The sequence below is a fragment of the Aythya fuligula genome, chromosome 10 (assembly GCF_009819795.1).
Source record: "Aythya fuligula isolate bAytFul2 chromosome 10, bAytFul2.pri, whole genome shotgun sequence".
Taxonomy (NCBI): domain Eukaryota; kingdom Metazoa; phylum Chordata; class Aves; order Anseriformes; family Anatidae; genus Aythya; species Aythya fuligula.
In genome coordinates this window covers 6,265,499-6,283,899 of record NC_045568.1, presented here as the reverse complement: position 1 = coordinate 6,283,899, position 18,401 = coordinate 6,265,499, and the positions used below count along the sequence as shown (strand labels likewise).

The 18,401-nt window shown below is 37.7% G+C and overlaps 1 protein-coding gene across 1 annotated transcript in view; it reads right to left on the bottom strand.

Annotated features, from left to right (window-relative positions):
• The window catches only part of CENPP (centromere protein P), a 141,465-nt gene that overhangs the window by 4,751 nt on the left and 118,313 nt on the right, over positions 1-18,401 (bottom strand). The window lies entirely within an intron of this gene.

Here is an 18,401-nt window from a genome sequence, read left to right as displayed (position 1 = left end):
TTACTGTATCCTGCAGGGACATGCTATTAAAAAAAAAAAAAAGAAAAAGCTTGTTATGTTGAGGACTTTAACACTCTACTTGCTTGTACTGCCTTATGTACTTGATGCTAACCCCTGTTCCAAAAACCGCACTTTATATGAAGTGTGAAAAGACTGTCAGCCTAAGTCATTCTGCAGAGCTCAGAGGGCAAGTGGTATGTCTGATGGAAAAGGAGCAGGAGAGCTCATCTTTGAAAGGCGCTGGAGAAAATGAGTTAGGTTTTATAGGATTACACCTCATCTGGCATACTGAAATTGCTACCAGATGTGAACTTGCTCTGTTGTAGGAATTTATGACAAACTGAGGGGGGGTTGTGCAGAATGCCAAATGACATAAAACACATGGAATTTGCCAATTTAAGTTTTTAGAGTATCTAGAGTAGTATATATTATATTATTATGGGGATAAAGACCACAATGCACCCAGAGAACAAAGATGTATAAAAGGCAACAAAGTGCATAGTAGTTACAGCACAAAAACGACACTGGCCTAATAACACAATGATTTTTTTCAGCTTCATTCCCTGTGGAATTATGCTCCTCTGATGCCAAAAGTTTTCCAGGCTTTCCTTCTCAATAACAAATATCAGAGAGATGGGCTATGTGCCTTTGTTTGTCTGGTATCTCAGAATCTAGGAGTCTCTTTAGTTCCAGGTTGCAAACCCTAAAAATTATGACTACTTGAATCTGCTGAACTCAACTCTTAAGTTCCTCATTGACAGGAGATCTCAAGTGCAGCATAGCTGAGCACTGAGTCATGCTTTATCTTCATCCGCCCATACTGAGACCTTTGGGAATCACAACAGAAAATAGAGAAACGAGGTAAGAGTTCCCATTTTCAAAATGCACCCATTACTTGTTTGGAAGTGAGCTCCCGTGCAGCTGCCATGATCGGTGCTTTTTCCTCCAACTAGTGGGTGGTATTTTTTGTACAGAAAACAGAGGTATCTCAAGGACATCACAAAATACACAACTGCCCTCCCTTGTACATGGGAGCGACTGCTTTGGTGAGTTTTGCACACAGGAAGCAGTTGTTCTGTGCCTTACTGAATGCAAGAGTTTTGGCAATCAGTCTGAAGGCTGTGAGAATCTGATCCTGTGTGTCATTCACAGGGTTTGGGATAAAATCCAGCTTCTTAGCAGGAAAGATCCTATCTTAGCAATCCATCAAACACCCAAAAAAGCCAAAACAGAAATACCCACATCTCTTTTCAGACACATTACGTTCTAAAACTGAAGGGTTTGGAGCAGCACGAGGCAGTGCCTCACCCAGAGCTAGACAAGGTTGTGCTCCTCTCCTTGGCCGACTCCTCAGCGTGAGGGTGTGGCAGAAGCAGCAAGTCAAGCTACAGCACCCGAGGGGAAGCGAGCAGTGTTAAATGCTGGCCATTTGAGAGCCAGTAAACAGTAGCACCCTCTACCTTTCCTTCACTGTGTGTAAAATGTAATGACTATAGCTCAGGTGAAACGTGCATCTGGCACAAGTATGGAAGAGTCAGGCAGAGAGTAGGCAAAAGCTGCCCCAGTCCTTACATGACCACACTTCCAAGTGCACTCTGTAGGTACTGGGTTTTCCCCTCACATTCTCTTTTGTGTAGCTGCCAGTTTTCTAGGTTTTCCTCTGGGGATAAAGAAAGCCAAGCAATAACTGGAGCAACAGAACGACCTGATCCACTCATGGGTCTCTTGGGAAGTACCTCCTAGGGAATCTCACAAGCTGGACAGAGGACAACTGAAGATGTCACGTCAACTACTGTGATACCAGATGGGAAAGATCAGCTACCACTGCATTAAACAAAAACTGACTTCAATCACAAAGTATCTTTCCTCAGATGACTTTTAAATGTCAGTTCATGATCAAACCCAAAAGCCCATGCTATTATTATTTTGGACAGAAATAGTTTTTCCAGATCCTTCAGGAGTCCAAGGAGGGAATCCTATGGGAACTTTTTGTCAGAAGACAAAAATAACAGAAATAGTCTCAAATCACGAGGGGACTCATGAAGAGACTCATCATGATTGAATACACAATCTTCCCTTGCTCCCATGGCAGATTTTACACAGACACGCACACACAGAGCAATCTGAGTCAATAAACTTCTAGGATGTGTTTTTAATCAAAACACATTATTCTTCAACGATTTAAATCTGCTTTGCAACTTTCTGCATACTAGAGTTTTTCTAAGAAAGATATTTGAAAATATTCAGCTTGCCATCTAAAAGCTGGCAAATTCCTTCTAGCCCATTCACCAGAACACACGCTGCTCTGCTCTTAGATGGAACACCAGTTCACGCTGCTACTAATTTTGAGTTCCGTAAGAAGTACCGTACATAAAGACTGCTAGGTAAGTCGTGCTACCAGGAATCCATCCGTAATCGTAAGCTACTTCCAACTTTATCGAAAGTGCTACACTTTGGCTCTGATGCAGGGCAGTTTATGTTTGTTTTGTTCAACTGCACATCATCTGCTGAAGTCATCCTGGTAGCATCAAAGCCTGTACTAATATCAGTATAAGTTCAGGAATTCAAACACAAGTTATTTGCAAAAAAATGATGAAAATTCTAACTACTGTAGAATACCAATAACAACATGATTACATTTCAGAAGCATTAAACATTCAAGCCCACAGTAACCAGTCTGCTAACCACCGCAAAAATTCAGGTCAATCCCTTAACAGCCCTCGCCAATAAGCAGCCACCAAGTATAGGACATCCTGGGGTAGGACATCCCAGTGTACTGACTCCACATGCTCCTGAGGAGATGGTCTGACCTAAAAGTATCTCTGGTTCTCCAATAGCCTCATTCTCTGGTTTTAACTCAGCCTCATTACTGAATTACAGTAGTCTAACTCAAGTAATGCAAAGTAATTACTAACTCAAAATCCCAGAATGGCTGAGGCTGACAGGACCCCTGGAGGTCGCCTTCTCCAACCCTGTGCTCCAGCACAGGGAGCCCAGCCCCATGCCCAGGCGGCCCCTCCAAGGAGGAGCCCTCAGCACCTTGGGGCAGCCCGTGCCAGGGCTGCGGCACCTGCCCAGCACAGACATGCTGCCTGAGATAAATTCTTATTCTCAAGTCACCAACTATGGTAATTGTTATAAACTGAAAATTGCATACACCATTTCAATAGATTTTCTTTCTAGAAATGTAATTTTAGTCACTTGGAGTAGTTTCATTTTTAGATATTGGATAATACATTTATTAATGCATTTCAATTAACTGAAAGATGTTACTCTGTGAGACAGCTGTCACCAACATGAATATAGAACAAAGATTTATCCTTGCATTTTTTTGAGACTTCTTTTGAAATGAAAATCAACTCTACCTAAATATAGTTTCCTTGAAGCTTTTTGAGGACTGAAAGATGGCCTAAAAAGCAAAGTTTCTCCAGTAATTTTTGTGTGTGTTCATATGCAGAACACGCAGGAATGTGCTACCCTGTACAACCTTGCTGAATACAGTTACCAGCAGGTCAGATGCTGCTTTTCTCAAGTGGCCTCTAACACTGCCCAAACCCAATGGTTCAGCTCCCCCTTCTGCAGTCATGTCTAATTATACGGTAATTCCACGAGAGGTAAGACTCCATTTACAGCCTCTTCTCATGCCAAGATCATGCTTAAAATTTTAAAAGACCTTTTAAAAACTAATAACACAATAAATTCTATTCATTTTCATCCTTCTTTATCTATTGGATTAATAACATTGATGGTACAGGGAGGGCTGTGCATGCTTAAATTATATTTTCCTATTGGTCTCTTGGTCAAAATGAGATTCCAGAACTGTCAGACTTGAATAACAGTCACAGAAACACAAGGAAAACAGGACTGCTGAGGCCTCAGCACTACCCAAAGGATTGGAAAAAATTGTGGTCAAAATAGGATGTTCTAATAACAGGCTGCTAGAGAGGGGCATACTGTTAGCTTCTGCATCACCGCTTCATGTGGTGGAGACAAACAAAGACAGTTTGGTTTGTTCCTGAAATGACAATGTTCTAAACTAAGATCAATTATTTAAATTAGAGGAAATATGGCAATCTTTTCAGGAAGTAAACAATGTATTTAAGAAAATCTCAGTTAAAGCATATATCTACAAACACTACTAGCACATCAGAGCACATCAACTTTCATTAAATCATCATTGCATATTTAGGAACATGGCAGCATGCTTTTATTTTTGGATAAGCATAAATATCAATTTGTAGCAACTGGGATACGTAACAAATTATAGCTATGAAAATTAGTTGTACTGCTGCATGAGAATACCTGACAAAGCTGTTTTTTAAACAATAAAATATGGATGATAGAATTATAAAAGGAAAAGGACAGAGTCAAAGCCTTAGGTACAAAAAAGCCTCAAGAAGCTTGGGCTCCTACAAACACAACCAACGTAACTGAGTTGAACAAGGTAAGGAGACCTAAAGCTGGGAAGCACCGAGATCTGTACCACAAGCTACTGACCTGTGTAACCTGGGGTCCTCAAAATAAAAATGTGTGTTCAATGCACTTCAACAAAGGTCAAATTGCATTTGTTAAAAGCCTCATGATCAATCAAAGTGTTAGGGATAGCAGTGTAGGCATGGAGATAGTATTTCGTTAAAACTCTGATTAAAGGCAAAATCAGTTTATGAAGAAGCGTTATTAAATTTTTAAACAGCTATTAGAAAAGTTTTTACTACTTTCTAGCTGCTTCTAGACCCAGTTCTTAGAAAAATAACCCAACATGTATCATGTGTTTTTGCATGCTGTATCTATATGGATATAAAGATATATATAGATATATAATAAAGATGTAATTTCTACTCTGAAGACTGCCTGAATTGCTTTGCAAGGGCTAGAATTATGATATCTTCGACTATTTAATGAATGGTACGTTGAAAGTTTAAAGCATAAAGGACCTCAAAAGTCATGACAGGGTCTCATTTTGTGCAATTAAGGGAACTGAAACCAAGAAAAGACAATGCACTCTTCCCCTTCACCTAAATTACACAGCGTAAAAACACTGTTTGAAAAAGGAATTTATGAAACTGCACCACTCACAATTATGTCTCAGAATAAACACAGCTCCTATCTAAGTAAACATTTTCCTTGACTAGAACAGTCCTGCTGGCAATCTGTAAATTACACAAACCCTAAGTGTGTTCAGAACCAACAACCAACTCTTCAAAAAAGACACAGACAAGGAAAAAGTAGTTTTGTCTATGTAACCATCATATAACATCTTGCACAGCAATCAGTTTGCTTCACGTAAAGCTAAAACCACAAGTGATACAGGTGATTCATTATGAATGCCACACTTGACAGGGAAAATCTTTGCAGAAAAAGTTTACCAAGATTTCCTTACAAGCTCAGGATAAGCCTGGTTTCCTCCAGTAGCATAGATATGTACAGCTGGTTGCTCTGAATGGAAATTGCTCCGTATCCACCTAATTGCAGATCAGTTTTTTCCAGCGGACTGGAGTTAGTTGCAGATCACTTAGTTAAGGTTGACTCATACAGCATTCCTCAACACCTTGAGGTCAGGTCAATGCCTTAAAATAGTACCCAATTCCTGGTACACCTGGGAGGAAGTCTTTTCTCATCAGCAGCCTAAAGCCTCTGTAGCAGCAGCAAACTGACAAAGAAGTTTCTTTATTATTATTTATTTATTCTTCAGTTGATTACAGCTTCACCTTTTTCAACCAGCACTCTATTTCCATTGCCCTTTATTTTCCTTTTGCACATTTCCATAACGTTATTTTTCACACTTTATTCAACCATGATTTCTGCAGTATATGGCTCAGTTTGTCACTGTTCCCCTCAAAATGAAAAGCAGATTCCCTTCCAAAAACTGTACTGTTCCTTCATAATTTTACTCATTTTTCTGTACTGTTTTTAGCCAGTAGAGAAGTCTGAGGGGCTGAAGTCAGCCAAATTCTTCTTCTCATTGCCTGAATAGAGACTACAGCGGCTGGTACACGTATAGCACACACTTACTGCTAATACTTGTATGTATATACATACCTTACAAAGGTGCACTGACAGTCTAATAACCACAATGTGCCACCTGATTGAAGGTGAAAGTAATGCAGTACTTTCTGCTTGGTAAAACAAGCTGCTGTGGTGTATATACCAAGAAGCACCTGTCAGCTACTCATCTACCCCCTCTTGAGAAAATGGAGGCAGCGAAAGACCTTTCTTTTAGCATCCCATGTGCCTCAATATAGCATGCATACATTTCTTGATATAACTGTATTAATTTTAACATACTGTTTGCATTTTCATAACTGTACCTAGGCTGCATGCCTACAGAAGAACTAAACCTGCATTACCTACACCCACACATACATACTGCTGTGCATCTTACAAAACATTTCCTTTCAATAACACTTTGTCATATGGTAACCACATGGTTATTTGCAACCTAATTGCAGGAGACTAGGAATAAATTACATACTAGAGGTCTATTTACTTATTTTTTTTAATGTGAGGAAAAACAAATGAAAATGAAACCTCTAAAAGAACAGGAAGAGGTACACAATAAACAGTGAACACAGAAGTTGCAAATGTTTTTTTCTTTTTTTTTTCTTTTTTTTTCTTGGTGGGGAAGCGATGAACCTTATGTGCATTATTTCCCTTTACAATTATTGGGGCAAGGGATTTCCTCTAGTTTATGAAAAATTATACTCCTGAGCAATGATGAGTGCACACTTACAAAACGTTTCAAAAGTAACAGCACCAAGGCAGTGGCACTTTATTCCCTTATTCCTTATCTTTTTTTTTCTATAGTAAATGGGCAAACTGGAAATGAGAGCACACTTCTCTAGAACAGACAAGACTTGCAGGCTTGCTTGCTCTGCCTTCAGAGCCTTTGCATTCCCACAGCAGCCAGCCAGCACGACCGCTAGGCTCCAACTGAGCATCACCTCTTGATGCTGCTCTCCTGGACACCTGCTGGGAACACTCAATGCAGTGGGCCATAGGCAAGAGAATACAAAAAGTCTGGAAACCATGAATGCTCCTGCTGTTACTGGGTAACCTGCAGTGCAATCCAGCCAGATGTGTCCTCTGGAACTGCCCAGATGTTGCATATCTCACAAAAGCCTGTACTACTCCCGGAAAGCAGTCTGCCAGACCTGCCAATTGGTGCAAGCATATACAGAGAACAGGCTTGCCATCTGCCTCTTGGGGACAGAATGTTCCCCGTTGTTTATTCTTGTATCAGCCATTACTGACTGTCCACTTAAACCGAAGAAAAATAATACTTTTTTTTTTTTTTTTTTTTTTTTTTCCCCTCTGAATTAAAAGCTTTAGGGCTTATTTGTTATTTTATTTAACTTTAAAAATACACTATCTGAATACTAAGCTGTCTGTAGAGCCATTTTCTGGGTACTCATCTGCACAGCTGAATCCAGGACACAGGAATTGATGCGTCTATTGCAGCAGAGCATTAACCGTGCACCTGGACATTTTATTTTTTTTCAGTGGCATTCTACCATCAGCCAATGGAGCTCAGCAGTTCTGTTCTTCCTCCACAAATTTACAGATGTACTGTTTTTTCTATCTTCTATTTTGAAACTCCTGCCCTACACCTCTGTGATTAAGTATTATTCAACACATCTTGATGGTAAATGTAATATAAAAAGCACTGTATGAAAACCAGCAGATATATCTAATTTAGTAAGAGATACTAAGAAGTCAAAGACGGTATGGAGAACAAAAAGATTATGACAAAGAAAAAATAATGCCGTGTTACAAAACAGTGTAACTGGGAAGAAATAATCGTGAGTCAGAAAGAAAGGCATTTTTAGGAGAGAAATTAAGCTAAGTTTATGTTTTCTTCCCTTACAACAGAAGCAAGTTACTTTACAGATCCTTAAATATTTTCCTTTATGGAAGATGCTGAAAGATCCTCTCTAAGCCTTTTTGATGGCTTAATAAAAGGGTCAAGGATTGCACAAAGCAACTTAGATTCAACATACCACAGAAATGTTGCTTATCTAAAGTGTGACCCAACTCGCTTTTGTGCAGTTTACATTATCAGACTCGTCCAGACAGCACATTTAAAGCGTAATATAAATAAAAACATCTGAATTTAGTTAACATCTTGGCTTTAAAACTGTGTGAGTTTTTTATTTATTTTTTTTTATTTTCCAAGTACCACGGTGCATTTTAAAAAACAGTCATAGGACACAACCCAAACCATCTAGTTCCTCTAAGTAAGCAAGTAAGCTCAGCATTAGGCATTTATTTTCTTCAAAATACGACTAAAGAAAGTTTTCAGACAAGGTATTCAGCTTATGTTCATTATTTACTATTGCAGTTATTTCAGCTTGACTGTGGGTCAGGTAGAGGATGGAAGTACATGGTTAAGGAAAAGAGGCAGTTTTCAACTACTGTTAATCAATAAAACTCCATTATTTTTTACTATTAGAAGAAGAGCTGCACATTGGAACAGTAACTGGAGTTCTTTGAGATACGTTATCCCTGTTAAGATAATGTACATGCTTCTGAGATGAGAGAATTGTTTCCTTGACTTCATCAGCCATTGAATCAGTTCATGTAACTACCTGGTAATTATCATAAATATAACATACTCAAAATATGTATGACCAATTGCTGTGCAGCACCAACTAAAAGAAAGAAGGATGGCTAAAAGAACAGAACAGAATAAAGTAGTCTAATAAACTTGAGTCAGTATTAGTTCTTAATACTGACTGCCAGTGTATAGACCAAATATAGGAAAGTTATCTGGTGTTTTGTTCAAACAAAGCTTAGAGAAGGGCCTTTCAGAAAGAGTCTGAAGAGTTATTTACTTTTGTGGGCAAACACTTGTCTTACCTAGTAAAGATGTTTATGCCAACAGATCTACTTGGAACCATTTTTAATTTCTCAATGAAGGCTATAAACTGTTTAAGAGGTCAATCTCTTGTCACTTTGAGCAAACCTTCCAACAGCAGAGAGGACTTGGGTCAATTAGGAGCCATCAAATCTGCTAGTATTATCACCTTCATGTCTTAAGATATCCGAAGTAGTAGCTGTACTGTTGTATTGGTTTTACGTAGACCTGATACAACTGTAATCTTTACTGGACACCAGTGATAAAGGTGTGATCTGTGTTTCTACAGAAGCAAATAATTCTTGCACAAGCTGCACTTAAATAAAAATAAGTTCTACACAGACTTATATCAGCATCCACAGCATAATTCCCAACTGCATATATTACAATACCTCTCATTAATCTAGCCAGCATAAGGACCAGATTAACGCTTAAACACATGCAGATATGTAGGTAAAATCTGTTCTCATATCAGTCAGTGTTTATTTTCATTCAATACAACTCAATACCATTGTGTTATATTACTATTATTCCTGGACATCACAAAAGGGTTTAACATCTGCATTAGGTGAAAAGTGAAGCTTTCCATAAAAACTTATGCTCAAATCTTTGCCACAAAGCATTCTCCCTTAATTGCTCTATAAAGCATTACGTTTATGGAAGTCTCAACAAAATTTTGCCACCTGGTAGCTTTTATTTGTCTTGTTATTAATGACTCTTGGTTGCCTTAACTGTTCTGTGTATGTGAAATTAAATAGTAATAGGAAATGCTAATGTGTCTGTTGCTATCAACAATAGCAGGAGCCACTTCACTTGAAAAGACCTCGAAAACTTTATATACTCTGAATTCCTTTCTCATAAATTCCAAACATAGTTTTTTAAATACAGCTGTCCAAAGCATCACATTTCAGTTTATCAACATATTCTTAGCATAAACAAGAGCGAAATGGGAAATATTCTTGAGAAGACACAAGTGGCTACAAGAAGAGATTTATGGTACTCAAAAAAACATTTAGTATTTTTGTAATTGTTGTATGCATAAGGGTATAATGCAGCAAATCCACTGATAAATAACAGACTAGTTAAAAATGGTCAACTATCCTCCAACTTTGATCTGCTGAACACTTCAAAGAGAAAGCAGCAAAAACCAGAATAACATCATTATAAGAAGAAGGAACTATGATTACACTGAAACTCTCTAACACCATTTACTCTGCAACTTCATAGTATACCTTAGACTAAACCTCTCAGAACAAGGATGGTTCGGACTCTAATATTTGTCTATTGTCAAGTACAAAAGCATGTTTAGGGCAGTGATGATAATTCCTTAGTATACCCACTATGAGAAATCACGTGCAGTTGCCAGGCAAATGTATTATGCTCCACCTTATTTGGTTTTTAAATGCCAAAGCTGCAGTCACCAAGAGTGCCCTTTGATGAGTGTGTAAATATTTGTTTTATTGCTAGGTGCTGCTACGATATGAAGAAGTAATAGGAATGCTAACACTAGCTGCCAGTGTAATTCATTCACATTCAGTGCAACTCTGAGGCATTTTTTGTTCAAACAGAAATGCCTGGCATTGCAGAAACATCTCAAACAACCACTGGTAACAATAAATTTTGTTCTTGTAGAAATCAAGTTAAAAGAAAATTGGCTAGCCTTACAGCTTAACTTTCACTTTTTTCTAGTTTTGTTCTGGTTTTGTATCTCTACAGAAGTAAAGTAACACCAACATTCATGCATATAAACCTAGTGTATGTTTAAAGCTTCTTTTTCTCAGATGTATAATTCAGTTCTCATGATTACTAACAGGATTTGTCCTAACTCAACACCATAAAGCTGTGGAATAATGCATGTTGTCAGTGTGGGTACAGGAGCACCAATCTCAGCCAGACTGGGATTTTACACAGAGGTACCTGAGGAAGCACAAGCAGCCTTCACGCCCTCTACTCCTCATCTGCACTCATCCCAAATTCCTCCACAAACTTTCCCCGCCGCCACCGGCTGCCTTGCAGACGGAGCAGTGGCAAAGTGCCACCGCCTGGCCAGTGGCCCTCTGAGACTTCAGCCAGAATGATCCTGAGCCTGGATTTCAGTGACCTCAGGACTGCTGGCATTCAGCGGGCGTTGCAGAAGAGTTATGCTATTAATGCCCAGCATATAGCAAGGCATGGCTTTAATTCAGTTAATTCATGTTTGGCAATTCAATAAACATTTGGGTTAATAATGAAGTCAGTTTAGGAAGGTGCAACTGATTCCAGCTGAAGAATGGCCTCAAGATGCACCAGGGGAGGTTGAGGTTGGAAGTTAGGAGACATTTCTTCTCAGGAAGAGTGGTCAGGCATTGGGCCAGGTTGCCCAGGGAGGTGGTGGGGGTGTTTGAGGAGAGGTTGGACGTGGTGCTTGGGGACATGGTTTAGTGGGTGACAGTGGTAGTAGAAGAAGGTGATCATCGGACCAGTTGGACCAGATGATCGTGAAGGTCTTTTCTAACCTTCCTGAATCTGTGGTTCCATGTCAGGGATATTTATTTATCTTTTTGCTTTAGTAGATATTAATTAACAAATGATTGAAAGGGGCATGCCTTTGACCTGATGGCATACACAAAACTGGTAATTGCATAAGCATAGAAAAATAAATATGAATGATTATTAGTTATGTTAATAAATACCATATACTAATGGTACTCAAAATTTGAAGTTTCCACACAAAGTGAGAGCAATATTTAAGAAAATAATATTTTGTCATACCATTTCAATATAAGCAACAGTGCAGACATTACCATTATTCTAATTTAAGTAACAATTAATGACTCTAAGATTATTTGAGGAATATTAACAGGACAAACAGTATAAAGTCATACGAGAAGCACCAAAATTCAGTGTTTCATATTATTTTATGTAGATGGAGATGAAGAAAAAGTAGGAGATGCAACAATAAGCAAGAGAAAATAAAAGGAGAAAGGGTTAAAAAAAAAAAAAAAAAGAGGGGAAAAAAGAGTAAGTTACAAGTGAGCAAAGGAAAATATTAAGAAGTCAGGAAGTGATTGACAGGTGTGTAAAAAAAGTTCAAGATAAAGGAAATTAAAGCAATGACCAAAAGGAAGATTTTGCATTCCCAGAATTTAAACACAGAGTTATTCCCAGCTTGTATAAAAAGATCAGGATATAACAGGCTATTTCCAAAACCAAACAGAATCTCACACCAGGAACTGTAAGGTATACACAGCTAATCTGATTGTTAGGAAAAAATTGAGAAGAATGGTAGCACTACAATGTTATTTTTAAAAGTAGTTTTGGATTACTTCTTTATTCATTTTTCCCCTGTAAGAAAGACCTTTGGATGACTCTTCCACAACACACTGAGAACTAACATTTGAGGCCTCCAACATACTCTTCATCTTTCTTTTGCTTTTTTTTTTTTTTTTTCCCCTCTCTGTTTTGGAATCAGCTATTGCATTAACATTTACTTGCAGCTGTCCCTGCCAGAGCAGAAGTAGCACATTCTAGTATATGTACGTATTTATTCCTCTTAGAAATAATTCAGGTGATAGCTGTACAGCTCTTAAAACTCCAGAATTTTATTTCTCATTGTCCTCATGTCCTGTTGCCTTATGAATTTTGAATTACTGTATCTCTAAAATTCTAACCTTATTAATTCACAGGATTTTTCCTGTTAATGTCTGAGACAAAGATATTGTGGCACTCTGTAAACAAACTACTCACTATGAATGTACCATGTACAATCTCGCAACTCTCAATCATAACCAGCAAAGACTTCTGACAAAATCAGTTTATTCTACCTTGTACAATACACATGGTGTAATACAAGTAGAGAAATACAGAAAAGCTAGCGAATAAAGAATTAGACATTAACATTTTTTCCTAAATGTAGTATAAAAATCCCAAACAGACAGTCCTTTTAACTGTCTTCTAAGCTGCTTTAACACCTACGTAATATGTAGAGAAAAACGCCTTTTCCAGTGAGTCAGTTGCACAGCTGTTAGAATACTCTACCTTTTGATTCATTTTCACTGCTACTATTAGCCACGCTGATTTTAATTACATTCAGCACTGGATACAATTATATATTCATTTGTTAGATAGCTATACTTTGAGGATGTTAGTTGCTATTCCCATTTGTTTCAATTTTATTGAAAATTTAAGTTCATGCATGCTTGCAGAACAAAACAAACATTACCCTTGTTCTGAAGCTTTGTAGAGCTATCCTGCTGGGAACAGTATTACAGTGCATTATCATATAGGACTTACTGGGGCATTACAGTATGTGGAAGAATGAACTTAGTACTAAAAGTACGAGTTGTCTGATGCAGGTGAACACTTACTCCATTTATGAACTGTTTTTCATCCTGTAAGATCAAAGTATAAATGTTAATTATAATCATTTCACTTTACAGACTGGAAGGTAAAGAGACAGAAAAAAACGTTTTACTTATTTTGATTTCATGAGAAATATAGGTTTTGCCTTGGCTGAGTGAGAGCTGCTTCTCTAACCACTAAACAGAGGTAGCTCTGCTCAGTCTTCTCCTCACTGAAATATGAGTAAAAAATAAAGAAAACTTCTCAAGATTTTAATTCGTTTAGAATTATTAAAAAATATACAATGCTAAGGCACTAATGGGACTTCTTAGGACTTGATGGCTGAAGAAATTTTCAATGAGAACTTCACAGTGTCATGGAAAAAAAGTAAATCCAAATCAAACATCCTGCACTCCTCAAAACTCCCAAATTCTCTGAGCATATGGTTAAAACAAACAAACAAAAAATACGATTTTAAATTATGGAACTGTTCAAAGAGCTGCTAGGCTGATTAATCCTGGGTTAAAATATGGTTTGCTTTAAACAAAGCTGTTTAATACTTGCTAATTAAAAAATAACATTAACACTACTGCAAGTTACTGGTTTATTTAATGGAACAGCTTTGAGTTATCTTTAGCGATCTCAATCTTTTAAAAATTCTCTCATCAAAGAAAAAAGGGCAAAGCATTTCAGACCTAGGCAGTTAAAACAACACGAGTTACCTGGCAACCTATGTGCTTTTAACCTGTGCTGAAACTGCCTGTGCTGCCACTGTTGCTATTGGAGCCAGGCAGTTACAGCTAGCATGAGCACATCAACACATTCTGCAAGTTATGTTTTGCCACAGTGCTATAAACTCAATCTGGTTTCATTTAAGTAAATTAACACAACAGAAATATTTTCATAAGAAACTATACTTTTTTTTTTTTTCTTTCATTCAAATATGCCGAAGTGCTGCTGAAAGGTAAGAATGCTATATGCAGTCTACATTTATGTCTATTAAAAACAAACTAAACTCCCCAAACTGAAACGAAATCTGCCAGATTAAAACACATATAAAGAAAAGGGTCCAGAAAGATCATTAATTTCACTGAAAACGTTAAATAAAATTTCCGAGCATTACTCCAAGTGGTTATAGTAGCTATTTTGACACTTGAGCTGAAATAAAGGGTTCTTCACATACAGAATATCCATCAACTGCGTCCTTCCACACTCATTAATTTTACTTTGCAATAATTACATTAATATAAACAGAATTACTTATAATTTAAACCTTTAGGTAATGGAGTAAAATCTTACTTCATCCTTTTTTTTCCCAGACCAGTAAACAAGGTTAGTAATGTATCTTTGTGACTAAGTGACTGTGCACTTCGTCACATGGTCTAAACTTATGAGTAGACCTGTGCGGTGCCAGGAGTTGGACTTGATGATCCTTATGGGTCCCTTCCAACTTGGGATATTCTATGATTCTATGATCTTTGTTCCAGATGTGGGCAATCATTATTCTTGGAGACAATTTGCACAAACTCTCTTGCTCCCATATTCATGACACATGGATAATTGTGCCATATTGCAACTACAAGTAATAAAATAACAAGGTGGGATAATGTCCCTTTGGTTTCAAAAAAAAGTCTCAGTTTGGTTTTCAAAAGTCTCAGCAGAAGCTGAGGAAAATATCAGTTACATGAAACAGCTCACACATGAAAAAAATTATATTGATTGGTATTTGACTTGAAGCAAAACTTTGTGTAAGCCAGCCTCCACAACATTTACAAAATTCACCAATTTTTGAAAAAGCAAAAACCGTATCACATAACAACCACATAGATTGGAACTGATAAGACAGTAGTGGCTGGGCTGACTGTGTGTAAGAAAACCCTGAGAAGCTCCTGAGCAAGTCACAGCTCAGCACGCACCTTCAGGACCAAGTGGCCCCGTGTCATGCAGCACCTTCAAGGGCTGCCCCAGCACACACTGGTGCAGGTCACCCGGGCTTCCAGGTCTGAGAGGAAGTCAAACCAGTGGTGTAGGTCTGTACAGAGGGCATAGCATGCCGGTCTTAAAAATAAGACTATAAAATAAGACTGCCAAGTCATTAAAAGGTACTTAAGAGCATATAGGATGATTCAAACCACACTTCATTCAGTTTTCCTGGGAGAAGGTGTCTTACTCCTTGTTTAGGGTCAACAGAAGCAGCTTGTTTCAGCTTGTTTCTGGTGGACCAGATAGTTCTCTCTCGGGTTATTTCTGATTTTCTGTTTCTGTTTTAAAATATAGCTTCACAGAACAAGTATCCAGGGATAGGTTAAGCTTTGCCTGTCCTCCCTGCCTTCCTCCATTTTCTCTCCAGCAGCTAGCTACTGCCCCCAGCTCAGCCAGCAGAACTGCTTGGGCGGCTGCTGCATATCAACCCAAAAGCAAAATGAATGAAAAAAAATAATTTGTTCTCTCATTCTGACTAATGGCCCAGCCTCAAAACTAGTAGCAGCAAAACAATCTGGAGACAGTGCAACGGAGCACTCAAGCAGGAATGAATAATGTTGCCACTGAAGATTTCATCTCCTGACACTAACTATTTCAAGCAAACAGCTGCTGGGAAGTGAGCAAGCAGGAAGAAAGAGGAGTTTGAGTGCTTCTTAAAACACTGATGCATTGAAACCGGCTAGCGGCAAATACTATTAGGCCAAAGCTCTGCCCAGTATCCGTATCAAATGGCTCCCTAACCAGGGGTACCAGAAGGCAGAACACCTTTATGATGGAAGGAGCTCTGAGTAAAACAAAAGCACCTGCTGCCTCTCTGAAATGTAGGCTCATCTAAATTGCCATGGAGACATTGCAAGTGTTTGGACAAGACATTAACAGAAAACCTTTGATGTTCCTTCTACTGCAATTAGACATTTCAATTCTGAACTGGTTGAATTGAAAAGAATTTGCCTTTTTTTTTTTTTTGAAACAAAAAGCCCCTAACTGTGCAAGCAATCATGCACAAGACACTTGTAAGACCTAAGCAAGGTTTGTAGCCTCAGCAGATAGGATGTGTTGTCACAGCAGTTATAATTATTACCTTAGGTCATGAAAAGAAATTTCAGAAATAGATTCAGAACGTATCTCAGAAATAACTCTACTTCTTCAGTCATTTGATGAGTGTTCCAGATAACCAAGGAAAAGGAATGCAAAGAATTTACTGCAAAGAACGGATAGAAATTACAGTAAAAAAGGTCAACTGAGCCTTACTGAATCTCAAAAAGTCCCAGAGTCTTTCTGAGCTTTGAGAAAACCCAACACTAGTGTTCTGCTTCAACAAGACATATTTCTACATAACACAAACACATCCATCCAGAACAACATATCCTGTTGAAACTGTCGATTTTGTTTCTAGCACTTCCCTGATCAAACTTTTCTTCAAGAGGACATGAGGGAAAACGTGCTGGAGTGTCAGGAAGTAGGCAGCTCCCGTTTTGCACCGGTGGGGCCATGACTGCTTGCCAGATCATAAAGCAAACATAAATAAGTACTTCACAAGGTGTTTTCAGCTTACAGACAATCCTGAATTTTGTTCAGTGTGGAATTGCAGATCCCCAGAAATGCTGAAATCATTACAAATACCAATGGGGCATTAAAATTATATTAAAAAAAAAAAAGTTAGATATGCACATACATCTATGCCTTCCACTTTCCCCTCTTTAATCTCTCAATGGTAGCTCACCACAGAATTGCTGTACAAGTAATTTTTGCCATTTTCTGCTAGTTAACCCAAACAAATCATTCGGTTCTACTATTTGTAATGGGGAAAACATGAATCAACAGGCAATGACAAATACTTTTTAGATTTAAAAGGAAACCGCAAGCAAACTTCTTTATTTTCCTCAGCGTCTTTTTGTACCAGCTGCCAACAAATCCTTCTTTTTAACTAAAAAGCTTCAAAATATTTGTCTCACCAGTTTACATCTCCTTCCTGAGCCAGTGGCGCAGTGGAGAGGCATCCTGTTACTACTTTCTAGTTACCATTAAAAACATAAACGAAGGAACCTAACAATCTGCCTACCAGGTGAAAGCTTGAACCATTTTTATTTGTAAGAACATATATTTCTTTTAAATCTCACTTCTGATACAATTTAGCATGGCAATAGTATACAAAATAAGTTTACTAAAAAAAAAACACGCTCACTTTTTAGAGAAGTATCCCGTGTTCTATACCAATGCTTTCTCTGCCATTTTGCCTATAAGGGGAAGATGTAACCAAGGTTGACCAAGTAAATGGAAAGAAAATGGTGGCTTTGAAAAAACAAATAGGGAAAGGACATTACAATAATTATATAATAATATTTGAATGATTTCTAAACAATTTATTTTCAATATTTACACAGAGATAAACAGACTCCTATATTTTCGTTTTAGTTTAATGATTATTTCAACAGCTTAGGAGAAATGTCGCTTCTGTTCTGGGTATGATATGGATAGCTACTGAAGCAAAAGGAAATGTATATAAGAAGCAATGGCAGGATATGAATGAAAACCCCATAGGCTTATGTCTGCCTGCCAGAAAATTAGCAACTGTTTTTGTTGCTATGACCTTCGAGATTCTATTTTGAACCATTCTGAATTCTTCATTCAGCACTTCCAGCAGAAAAGGAGGCCAACAATCTTAACGAAAGAAATAAACAGAAAAAGAATCTCTTAAATAGGAGGTATTTCTGAGCAATAAGAACTGAAAGGAGAACTTCAAACGTATCAGAACGATACTGGTAATATGATGGGCTTTCCCCCAGAACAAAAAAGCTTACAATGTCTGAAAATTTTAGGGCAATGTCTTTGATTTAGATTTACATTCCCATAACCAAATGGGCACTTGCCAAAACCAAGATTCAAGACTAAGGATTTATAGGAATACAAAAACATTTGTATACATATTCTTCTGTTCATACAAAGTTTGAATACAACAGAGATCAGAAATAATAATATGTGAACTATGGCAAGGACAAAAAATAATTTACTTAATCATATTTTGAAGCACAAACAGAAAAGATGAACTTATTAAAAAATGAGAAACCTTGCAATTACATTGATGAGTAACAATAGTCAATACTGGCACTTGAAAAAACCCAAATCCAAATCCAAGCTCCTTGTGCTTATTTGCTTCTGTGCATATTTCAAATGCACAGAAGACATGCTCAATGCTAAGCTGAATGTTTTGGAAATCTACAAATCCTCAAATAGCTAAAATATA